At 36.4% G+C, this 12,653-nt stretch overlaps 1 pseudogene; it reads left to right on the top strand.

The window, feature by feature from the left end:
* The first annotated feature begins 943 nt into the window (after window positions 1-943).
* LOC112907768 (glyceraldehyde-3-phosphate dehydrogenase-like) lies at window positions 944-2,030 on the top strand (annotated as a pseudogene).
* The last annotated feature ends 10,623 nt before the right edge of the window (window positions 2,031-12,653 follow it).

Here is a 12,653-nt window from a genome sequence, read left to right on the forward strand (position 1 = left end):
ATACCTGCTACTCCGTTCATTATTTTATTTACACCCTCAACAAATATTTAAGTGGTCAATAAATTTTCCTGCCAAACTCAGGATGTTTTATAGTCAGTAATGATGTAATTAAGTGAAGGTCCAGCTTGTACTTCTGTAATTAAATGAATGTGAGGGTTGAGAAGGCCACATGGTAATGGGAAAAGGAAACACGGGTTCTTAAGAGTCTGAGTAAGTCACATAAATTCAGGAGGCCCTTCCTTCAGCAATTTCTATTCTCAAAAAAATAATAATAATAAATAAAGCAAAACAAACAACAAAGTGACATGAAATTTAGAGCAGCTGATCTAACAAAGCCTTCCAAAACATGACATAGACTGTTTAAACCAATAACTTTACTAATGTTTTTTAAAGATCTCATACCATACCTGGCTTGCCTTTTCAAGTCCTGGCATATAGACATGGCTGGAAAAAGAGCAAAGGCTGCAAATATTCTTCTGTTCATCAATACCTCAAGAGATGTACTCCTTGACTCAAGCTTGTTGCCATTACAGGCCAAATTGACCAGCACATTTTCATATCAAGCTGCATCAGCAGGAACATTATTGCTTCTACAGCCAGCAAATTGTTAAGCATACAGCTATTAAAAATAGTCTCCATCTTGGGCGCCCTGGGTGGCTCAGTGGGTTAAGCATCTGCCTTTGGCTCAGGTCATGATCTCAGGGTCCTGGGACTGAGCCCTGAGTCAGTCTCCCTGCTTAGTGGAGAGACTACTTCTTCCTCTCCCTCTACCCCACCCCCCTGTTCATGTTAGCTCTCTCTCTCTCTCAAATTAATAAATCTTGAAAAAATATTCTCCATTTATAAATAGCTACTAAAATTACCTGTTATGGCTCTCTGCTCCTCCCCGTTCGACAGACAGCTGCATCTTCTGGTGCAGTGCTAGCCGCATCCCAGAGACACAATGGTGAAGGTCAGAGTGAACAGAATTGGCCGTATTGGGCTCCTGGTCACTGAGCCCAATTTTAACTCTGGCAAAGTGGATATTGTCACCATCAATGACCCCTTCATTGATCTCAACTACATGGTGTACATGTTCCAGTATGATTCTACCCACAGCAAATTCCACGGCACAGTCAAGGCTGAGAACAGGAAACTTGTCATCAATGCGAAGTCCATCTCCATCTTCCAGGAGCGAGATCCCACCAACATCAAATGGGATGATGCTGGTGCTGGGTATGTTGTGGAGTCCACTGGGGTCTTCACCACCATGGAGAAGGCTGGGGCTCACTTGAAGGGCGGGGCCAAGAAGGTCATCATCTCTGCTCCTTCTGCTGATGCCCCATGTTTGTGATGGGCATGAACCACGAGAAGTATGACAACTCCCTCAAGATTGTCGGCAATGCCTCCTGCACCACCAACTGCTTGGCTCCTCTGGCCAAAGTCATCCATGACCACTTTGGCATTGTGGAGGGCCTCGTGACCACCATCCATGCCATCACTGCCACCCAGAAGACCGTGGACGGCCCCTCTGGGAAGCTGTGGCGTGACAGCTGAGGGGCTGCCCAGAACATCATCCCTGCTTCCACTGGCATCACCAAGGCTGTGGGCAAGGCCATCCCTGAGCTGAATGGGAAGCTCACTGGCATGGCCTTCCCTGTCCCCACCCCCAACATGTCAGTTGTGGATCTGACCTGCCACCTGGAGAAAGCTGCCAAATATGACAACATCAAGAAGGTAGTGAAGCAGGCATCGGAGGGCCCCCTGAAGGGCATCCTGGGCTACACTGAGGACCAGGTTGTCTTCAGTGACTTCAACAGTGACACCCACTCTTCCACCTTTGACGCCAGGGCTGGCATTGCCCTCAATGACCACTTTGTCAAGCTCATTTCCTGGTATGACAATGAATTTGGCTACAGCAACCAGGTGGTGGACCTCATGGTCCACATGGCCTCCAAGGATTAAGAGCCTCCTGGACTACCAGCCCCAGCAAGAACAAGAGGAAGAGAGAGGCCCTCAGCTGCTGGGGAGTTCCTGCCCCAACTTAATCCCCCAACACATGGAGAATCTCCTGACCTCCAATTTACATCCTAGACCCCGAGGAAGGGGAGGGGCTTGGGGAGCCCTACCTTGTCATGCGCCATCAACAAAGTATACTGTGCCCAGACTAAAAAAATAAAATAAAATAAAATAAAATAAAATAAAATAAAATAAAATAAAATAAAAACCTGTTATGATCCACAAGTCAAAATTACCTTGCTCATGAAAGCCTAAGAATTATGCCACCTGCCCTGACCAATCGAAATGTTCTTCTATCCACTTTCAGTCCCCAAGTCCCCTTCTTTGACTATTCCTTAATGTTGCTAACCCATACATTAAATAATAGAGTAGAAGGAATCAGTGAATAATACTCCAGTCTCTACCACACAATTCATTACTAACAAGGACCACTGGAATCTCAACAGCAACAGCAGAGAGAACACATAACCCCTATTACTACAAAACACTCTGGATTATATTCCTTGTACAACCAAATGGATTTTCTCAGACCCATCACATCTCTATCAAGGATGTGCCCACCTGAGAAAACATCCGAGTCTAAAGAACAAATAAAATTATCAAGAATTAATGTTTTGTAGTCTCTTGATATACAGAGAGGGGAAAAAAAGTCTAAACACCATGTATTTTTTATCAGATCAGCTGTACCAAATAGAAATATCAACCAAAGTTATCCCTGTTAATAAGTCCTCCTTGAGGAGTAGTGATTAAGCGGTTGGAAGTGCTGTTCTAACTTATATCATTTCACAGGGAAACAGGAGGAATGGGGAGCATGACTAACTCTAACAATATTTAGATGGCTCAGGCCATTATAGATAGAACCTCAAGGAGCTGGTGTATCATTTTCAACAAATGAGAATTTATCATAGGCCCTTGCTTCCATGAATATAAAAATAATTCTTAATTTTAATCATTTATTATCAGAGCCACTACCTTCTTTTGTTTTTAAGAGGATCAGCATATACTCTAATTATAGGAAAGCCTTTTCTAGTAAAACACGTTAAAATAACTAGGTTTTTAAAGCACTATCTTAGAATTCAATGTGAATACTTTGTAATATCCATTGTTTATTTTTCTGGTGCATTTTTTTTTTCTGCTTAGAACAAGACTATTTGGAATGGACCTAGAGTCCCAGTGCTATGAGTAGGTATAAGCTTCTTAATTAGGAGACTCCATATATTATAGGATATTCTCACAGTAAAATGACAGCTGTCTCATCTTCCAAAATGATATCTAAATAATGTTTGCTTGTCAGCTAAACTTTTAGTATAACAGCACACTAGGAAAATGCACTGGACCCTGTATTAGGAGACCTGGAGTTTATACTCATTAGTCACCAATTAACTTTAAGATTCACCTCATCTTTCCAGGTTTCTGTTTTCTTGTCTGTGGATGAATATTTTGAAGGTGTACTCCCTAGTGATGCTTCTAGTATCCAAACCTGTGAGCCCACATGTTTTATTCTAGGTGGATAACAGAATATTAGCAAATGTGTAACTTTTTTTTTTTTTTTACAAATTACTTCAGCTACTCTCAGAGTCCTCTAGCAGAGCATTTTTAAATCCCAATTAATATTTCAAGGAGGTTACTTATGTGGAAATGAGCCCAAAAATTGTGGCAAGAATTCAAGAAAAGTCAATATAACTCTATATTGTAGGCCAATTAAAATTCAATAAAAAATTAACCTCATAAAAATTGATGTCACTAGGAAGATGCGATTACATGTATCAAACAGCTAGTATGTATCAATGGTAAGTTGCTTAATAAGTCAGTAGTGCCTGCATTCAAAAAAATGTGATTTAATTATGAGTATTTCAAACTCTTGAGCTAACATTAAAAAGAAAACTCAAGAGAAGTACTATTATTGGCAAAGAGAAGAAAAAGGACTCCCACAAAGTGTTCCAGTAAAACCAGAATATGCACAAAAATAATAAAAACAAATTAAATAAAGTAGTTACAAATATGATAGGTATTAATCCAATTATATAAGTTGTCACCTTAACTGCAAATGATTTACACATACTCATTAAAGGACAGATTCTTAGAGTGGATAAAAGAATAAGTCAAAGGAGACATAACTATATATAGTCTATAGGAATCTATCTTAAATATAAAGACACAGATAGAATAAAAGTAAAAGGATGCAGGAAGGTGTACAAAGCTAACATTAACTAAAAGTACCATTATTAATTTTAGAAAAAGCAGCCTTCAGAATTAGTAACAAGGAGAGGGTGATCAATTCTCCAAGAAGACAAAATAATCCTTCATATGTATGTACCTAAAAACAGAACATGAAAATATATGAGGCATCTGATAGAAATTCAAGGAGAAATGCCATTTTAGGTAAAATACTATAAAATTTAACATACAGGTATTTTCTCTCCCAGCCATCCAATTTCTAGGTATCTGTCCAAGATCTAAAACTTGTGTTCAATTAGCTAACCGGTACTGAAATGTTTCAGTATTGTTGAGTTCATGCTATCTCCCCTATTCCAATAGTCTTGAATCAAGTCTGCCTTAATATTTTTATCAAATGTTCAGTGTAACTTCTCTTCACCATGCTTATAATGTGCCAAGCTCTCTATGAAGCCATTTATAGGTATTTTTTTGTTCAATCCTCACAACAATCTTCAAGTAGGTGTTATTATTCCCAATTACAAGTGAGAATATTAAAACTACAAGAGGTGAATTAACTTGCCAAGAGTAAAAAAAAAAATAAAAAAAATAAAAAATAACTTGCCAAGAGTCACACGGTTTTTAAATAGAAGCACCTAGGAGAGTTACTCTTAATCACTCTATCACATATATTCTGACAAAATAAAAGGGTCTTTCTCCAATGTATACCCAATGCTGCTTTTAGACATACACTTTTCTTTGGAATAATCATTCTGTTTAGGTTGTATTTGGTCCTCATAATCAGGTAAGAAACTGAAAAGAACCAAACACTCTAAAAGAGCCAAAACATGGAAGCAATATAAATCCCCACTGATAAATGAATGGATAAGGAAGGTGTGTTTACCCACAATACACATACACACACACACACACACACACACACACAGAATATTACAGAGCCACAAAAAAGGATGTGATTGTGCCATTTGTAACAGCATGGATGGACTTAGAGGATATTATGCTAAGTGAAATAAGTCAGGGGTGAAATAAGTCAGGGAAAGAGAAATACAACACAATATCAAATATTTTTTTACTAGAACCCACAATTATTCTTAGAGCTGACTTGATTATAAGCAATTCAGATAATGAATTGTTGAGAATCTTTGAAAAAAAGTCCTAAAATCAGAATTTAAATCAGGATCATTCAAACATATAAAATACTCAGGAGGAAACTTCTTTTGTTCCTTTTCTCTCCTTTCTTCTCTCTCTCTCTCTCTCTCTCTCATCCTTGTCTCCATTCCTCTTCCTCTCTACTTTGCTTCCTTTAAAGTAAGTGTAATCCTTTTTGTTGTGTACATGAAGTAGTCAAAGTTATTACCTAAAAATTCAGGATCCCTATCTAATTCATTCTATCAAATGTGCTGGGTATTAGAATCATGATTGTTGAATTTTTCTCTTCCTCATCAGATTCAGCAAAGTATTCTGAATTAGTGTGAAGGAGGAGAGGTATTAGTTTTTTTTATCTGAGCTGAGCAAATAAAAATGGCCAATGGAGATTTAGCATTCAAGATTCTAGGCTAATGCATTTCTAGGGCCCTAAATAAAAAGAAGATGAATCTCCAAATCTGGAGGGGAAAGTCATTTCTCTCAGTTTTTTCCAAAGTGGAAAAAAACTATCCATCTGCAGAGACTAACATCATATTTTTTCATGCTGCACACAGGAAATTTTCCCATGACTTTCTGTTTCCTTGTAAATTCTTGTCAGGTACATTTTAGGAAAGAAATTTTAGATACCTTTTAGAAAGCAACTAAACATAAGTAGAATCATATGTTTGTATACTGACCACATGGAATCTTAACCTTTTCTTGATAAAAATCAAGAGTTAAGAAAAAGTTGGAATATTTTTAAGTTTATAATTCACACTTCTTTAAACATTTATGCATTACCTAATATATTCAAAGTGCTAATCTAGATGCTGCAGGAGTTTCAAAAAAAAAAAACATGACAGATCTTTAGCTTCAAAAAGCTTAGGTTTAGTATGGGAAACAAGAAAGGTAAATAAATATTATGTGATTATACAAGAATTGATAAATAGAGCATTAAAACTGTTTAAAGAAGGAAGTGGTCTATCTGATAGAAGAAATCATAGAAGGCTACGTGAAGTAATAACATTTGAGCGAGTTACTGAGGGACAGAATTTTGAACTGAGATGGAAGAAAAGATGATTTCAAGGCAAGATAATGAACAGGTTTGTGTTGAGAAGACTTTTTTGACTCAGCAAAAAAGAATGGCTGATTGACAAATGGTATCAGCTATGGGATGGAAGAGGAGTGCCAGTAAACACTATTTGCCAAATCTGGAAGAAAAATAAACTCACACAGAAAGTATATTTGTGAGAAATTATTGGAGAGGAAAATGGAGTTAGATAAGTATTATTTAGATGATCATATTCATAGATGCATATTAAGACCTTTAATGAACTGACAAATGTATCTCCACACCATCAACTCCTACCTCCACAGTCTTATTAAAGCCCCAGTTAAACAAACTGGTTTTTGTCTGTTTGCTTGCTTGTTTGGTTTTTTTTTGGAGAGCATATATCCCACCAGGCATTGACTTTTCCACATGCCTCTTTTCTCAAAGAGGTCAAGAATGCAGCATGGATCCTATGTGCAATGAAGAATAAAGCAAGCATCAAAAATAAAGGGAGACCCTGGGACTCCCTGGGTGGCTCAGCAGTTAAGCATCTGCCTTTGGCTCAGGGTGTGATCCTGGAGACCCAAGATCGAGTCCCACATCAGGCCCCCTGCATGGAGCCTGCTTCTCCCTCTACCTATGTCTCCACCTCTCTCTGTGTGTGTTTCTCATGAATAAATGAATAAAATCTTTAAAAAAATAAAAATAAATTAAAAAATAAAGGAAGACCCTATTCTGTGTTTGTTTTCAATTTCATTACAAATTCTTGCTAGTTTCAAATAGGGCTTCAAATATACCTTGTAAAAATTGCAACCTCTAGCTGCAGACCCTCTCCATAATGGACTATTTGTATTCACGGAACTTTTGTCTCTAACCTTTTGTTGTTTTCATATAACTCAGTGTCGTAGATACAGTACAAATTCAGAAACATATTAAAGATAAAGCATTGAAAAGCTGTGTCAATACATTTATGGGGTGTTTAAAGAGAGCACAACATTTGTGTCAGCAGAAAAACGTGTACAGATATTTTGTAGGAGGACTCCCTCAGGTTTTAGCACATATGCCTTTTAATAGAAAAATTACAGATCACTAAATAAGGAAAAATAATATAAGTTCATGCCCTTAATGGTGTGCTGAGTTTTCAGGACACATTGGTATGGTTATTGATTCCATGCTGACAATCCCACAGGGGAAGAAGCTACAGAACCAGGTTTGTCGATAACTGCTAGCATAGTCTCTATCTCATTGGGATGTATTACCACTGTCAGGATGAATTCAGCAGTGGACACAATTTTAACCAGCACACTGCCCATAGGAGGGCAAGTGTGGGGCATATCAAGGATGATCAACAGGTGTGAGTGTGGAAAAGTGTACAGAACTAAACTCTCTGGGTTTCCCAGAGTTTGTCCTCTCTGGGAAAACCCAGAGAAGCCCTCTTCTCTCTCTCTCTCTCTCTCTCTTTTTTTTTTTATAAAGAAACCCTCTTTATAAATCCTATTCTGTGTTCATTTTCGATTTCATTATAAATTCTTGCTAGTTAGTTTCAAATAGGGCTTCAAATATACCTTGTAAAAATTTGCAATCTCTAGCTGCAGACTCTCTCCGTATTCACGGAACTTTTGTCTCTAACCTTTTCTTTTGTTTTCATACCATTTTTGGCTACTTCCATGGTTTACTTAACATCTACATAAAAAATCATGTGGGTGTATTGAAAGATAAGGCCTACAAAGTTACAGAAGTGCATTTCAAGTGGCCTGTTGTGTCTAATAAGACACCCAGTGCTTATTTCAAATGCACTGGGTTCACAATAAAACTCACTTGCCCTCTCTACCTTTAACTTTCTTACACCTATACTGATATTATCTTCTTCTATAGCAAGAGAGCCATAAATACCTGAAATGGTCATTGGCTTTTTTTTCTTTTAACCTTTGAACCAAAAGATTGTGAAAGGCATTCAAACTACCCTTAAAATGGTTCTTTGTCCTTCTCCTTCCCAGTCTCACTATCCTCACTCTGTGAAGGCTTTCTTGGTATCTCTTACTCAGTAATGTAAGAGTCCTCCAATAAATCTCCTTGTTTACAGTTTCTACACTCCTGATACATCCTGACACCAGAACAATCTTTTAAAACTAATCTAATTGTGTCATTCACCTCTTCAAAAACATTCAATGGTTCTTCACAGCCTATCTAATTAATTTTAAAACATTTTTCTTACCAAAACAGTATTTCTTTAAAAAAAAAAAAAAGTAAAAAGCCTGAGCTACTCCATTTGAAGTAGGATTGAAACAATTTTAATTGCTAATTCTCCCAACTCAACAAAGGTAATTTCTTAAGTACTACTGTGGAATCCTTTGTATCTAAAAAGTTTAATTTGTGCTTCAGAATAACAGAGACTTGCTTTGGCAATGTGGTCACACTTTTCATTTCAAATATTATTTCTCAGTATTTCTTTTCATGGATCCTATATTATGTTGGGACAGATATTATTACCAAAAATTCCCTGTGGTTTCCTTCCCTCATTGCTTTCCCTAATGCCCATAATAGCCCATAGTTGTCTCATAGTACACTGGCTAACCAAACATCTTCCAATGTGAGCCATAAAAGGTTGATGCACAAAATTAATTTTTTCTTAAATAAAGACAAGTCCTATTCAGCAAAGTTTGTTAGATGGAACATCTGGTGCTATTGAATATAGAAAGCTGAGAACAAGAAGTAAAGAAATGGCATCACCACAATATGACATATGTACTAGATTATGCCAAAACAATTCCATAGAAGAGCATACTGAGGATAACAGAAAGTTCTATTCAGTTGTGCCAAAGTGCTAAAGGGTGATTCATATATGCAAAGTCTGTGAAATAGTCTAAAGTCTCCAATTATAATGCCAAAAACTGAGTATTTGAGAATATGTTGTGAACATGATAAATTGGACATAACTGCTTTAATGGTGCACTCTCTTTCTGCATTGTCTTCTGTCAATATATATCACTTTTTTTCTTAAAAAAGATTTATTTATTTATTTATTTATTTATTTATTTATTTATTTATTTATTCATGAGAGACACACGCAGAGAGAGAGAGGCAGAGACACAGGCAGAGGGAGAAGCAGGCTCCACGCAGGGAGCCCAATATGGGGCTCAATCCCAGGACTCCAGGATCACTCCCTGGGCTGAAAACAGGCGCTAAACTGCTGGGCCACCCAGGCATTCCTGTATATCCCTTTGTACCCATATTCTGAAACCGCTCTCAAATGCTACCTTATATCCATGAAATTTCCCTCAATTACCCCAGCAAAATGCGGACTTTCTCTTCTCTAGAATTCTATTCTCTTTGATTTGTTTCAAAGGACCCCAATCTATACTGGGAGAAGATCACTGCCTTAAGAGTGAAATGCTAAGTTTATTTGGCAGTGATCAAAGACACTCAAGAAAGGGAAGCATTCTCCAGGGAACCATTCTGCACTGGCATGGGCTATGCATGGGGGCAAGAAGGTCAGAGTATGAATCTAGTCTATAATGATATCTATTTAAGGGCACAACTTATCCCCATGTCTCCAACAGTATCCAAGGAAGGAGTTGTCTTGGACCAAGATTTGTTATGATACCTCAATAACAGTGACAATATATATCTATTCTTGTTTTCAATTTGATGATTTTGAGTATTTATAAAGACATGTCTTTTGTATGAATACAGACATGTATGTACACACACATGCACATACACACACACACAGATTAGAGAGAGAGAATGCATGCTGAAATTAGCTAATAGCTACTCCAGGGAGCCTTTGTTAAAATTTCAAGAATAAAAAATAATAATAATAAAAAAATTTCAAGAATAACACAAGTAGTTGACATGTTGGTAGCTTCAAATCTGTCCTGGTTCAATACACATAAAATTCAGCAAATTCTAAAAATAACTTATCTCTTCCCTTAAGCCCTCTAAAAGTCAATTGTTAAACATTTATTAGAACACCATTCCTAAGATATAACATCCTAATTTTTTATCTGCTAGATCATTTATGAGGGCACTAAAATAACTGAGCTTCTGGGATCTGCAAAGCTGAGACTGTGACACGTATAAAAAGACTAATAAATTAGTAAATAACATCCATCTCTTATTGAGTACTCGTATATGCTAGATACTCATATTCCCTCAAACATCATCTAATCATCAGTTAGATGTTATATTACCTCCATGTTACATATGAGAGCTCCAAGGAGTTAAAGCAGTGGACCAGAGTTTATATATTGTCTCTATAATGGTTTGTGCCTATCAACTGACCTTCATCTTTGACAAGTCTGCCTTTCTTTTATTACAAGAATAAGTAAATAGGATCAATATTGATAAATACTGAATATAATTTAATCATTTATATAATATTTGGTCAACATTTCTTGAAATGTTCTCAATTAAGAATATCATTTATCCTTTGTGGTTCTCATTTTCTTCATCTATCAAATCAGTAATTGGAGTAAGATGGTATTTTTAGTTCTCAAGCAATATGGTTTTTTAATTGTATTATGAGTATATGGGAATGTCAATACCAGAAAGAGTCTGCTGATAAAAACATGAGTCCTTAAGATTTTATTTTACCTTAGTTATAAAACCTGCTGGTTAAGAGGATAAATTTTGAAGCGAGATAGCCTTGGATGTGAAAGCTATCTATTCTCATTTCTAGCTATATGGCTAGTAGGCAAGTTGCTTAGCTCCAAAGATCATCACTTATTTAAATCTACTAAGCAATAATGATCCTGACACCCCAATCCTACCGAAAAATTTCTATAAAGATTAAATGTATTAATATATGTGAATTGCTCAACACAGTATCTTGCATCAAGTAAATGATAGTTATTATTTGATTTTTCCAGAAGCATAATGGAAGTGTCTCACTTATATGTTATCCTCATTGTATATTTCCTATGTGTTTTCAGGAAGATAATAGTGTATCACTTAAGTATTATCCTCATTGTATACTTCCTATGTTTCTTCAGCAATGTAGTATTGGGAAAAAAAGCACTGTACAATTTTTTTAATATTTTGAATGTTGTCAGCCAAAAAAGATACCAATGTAATGGATTACTAATACAAAAATGTTGACATACCATAAATATATTTCAATAATACCTCAAAAACAAGGATGTTTCCAGTCTTTACAGAGTACTCTATTGCCTCAGTTAAATAAATTTGAACTGAAATGACTTTACTGCAACTAGAAAATGATTAGCCACAATTATCTCAAAATATACCGCCTATGTTGCATGCTCTCAGTTATTCTGTTTTTTCTCATTACAATTTAATTGCCTTGGAACATAAAACCTTATTTAAAATGCAGAAAATGCATAATGAAATATGGATCTCAAAGAGAAGGCTAATAAGATGCATTTTATATATTTGAGACCTGTACCTCACCGATCTCAGGTGAAATGTATCCAGAGATGCCTTAAAAGGCCTTACTCTACTAAATTGTATCTTTGAATTATTACATGAACCTAAGAGAAGATTTGAAAAATTGTCAGAGCAAAACCCCCAGTAACTGTTTATTTAGACACCGCTAACAGAAACTGAAAAACGGCTTCATATGAGGCTGCAGCATGAACAAAAGAATGATGAGAGGAATAATTGGGTGAATATTCTGGGAACCATATGGTCTATAGAACCAAGATCAGTCTGCTAGAAAGAGATACTGGATCACAAGGTTGTTTTCTTAGTCTCCCTGAATTTCTCTAAAATCAGGAGTAGATGGTCTAAGGTGACCTCCAATCTAGAACATTACAGTCAAGAAAGCCTAGAGAATAGATGTTAGAATCAGATGGATTTGGGTTGAAATCAAGGCTGTCACTCACTAGCTTTGTGATCTTGGGCAAACTGCCTTAATGCTCTAAGCTTCAAGTTCTCATCTATAAAGTGGATATAAACAATGGCGTTAAAAAAAAAAAAAACAATGGCGTTTATCTCATATGGTACTTGTGAAGACTAAATAAGATAATATAGAGTATACAACAAAATGCTTGTCAGACAAATGGGCTCATAATTATTATTTTAAAAATATTCTCTCTCCATACATAATAAATCAAGTTTTGATACATACAGTTTTTAGGAAGTAAACATCCCTGGGAGAGGTCAATATGAAAGCCTTTACCATGTAACACCTTATCAAAAATCTAGTAAAACTTGTGTCAGCTGAGATTGTGTGAACTGGGCATCTAAGAGACACCTAGCAAACAGTGGCAGTGAAGACAGATGGGGCACTGCAAAGAATGGGAGGCCCCAGTGACAACCTTGGTACATTTAACAATTTGCT

The sequence above is a fragment of the Vulpes vulpes genome, chromosome 2 (assembly GCF_048418805.1).
Source record: "Vulpes vulpes isolate BD-2025 chromosome 2, VulVul3, whole genome shotgun sequence".
In the NCBI taxonomy this organism is placed as follows: Eukaryota; Metazoa; Chordata; class Mammalia; order Carnivora; family Canidae; genus Vulpes; species Vulpes vulpes.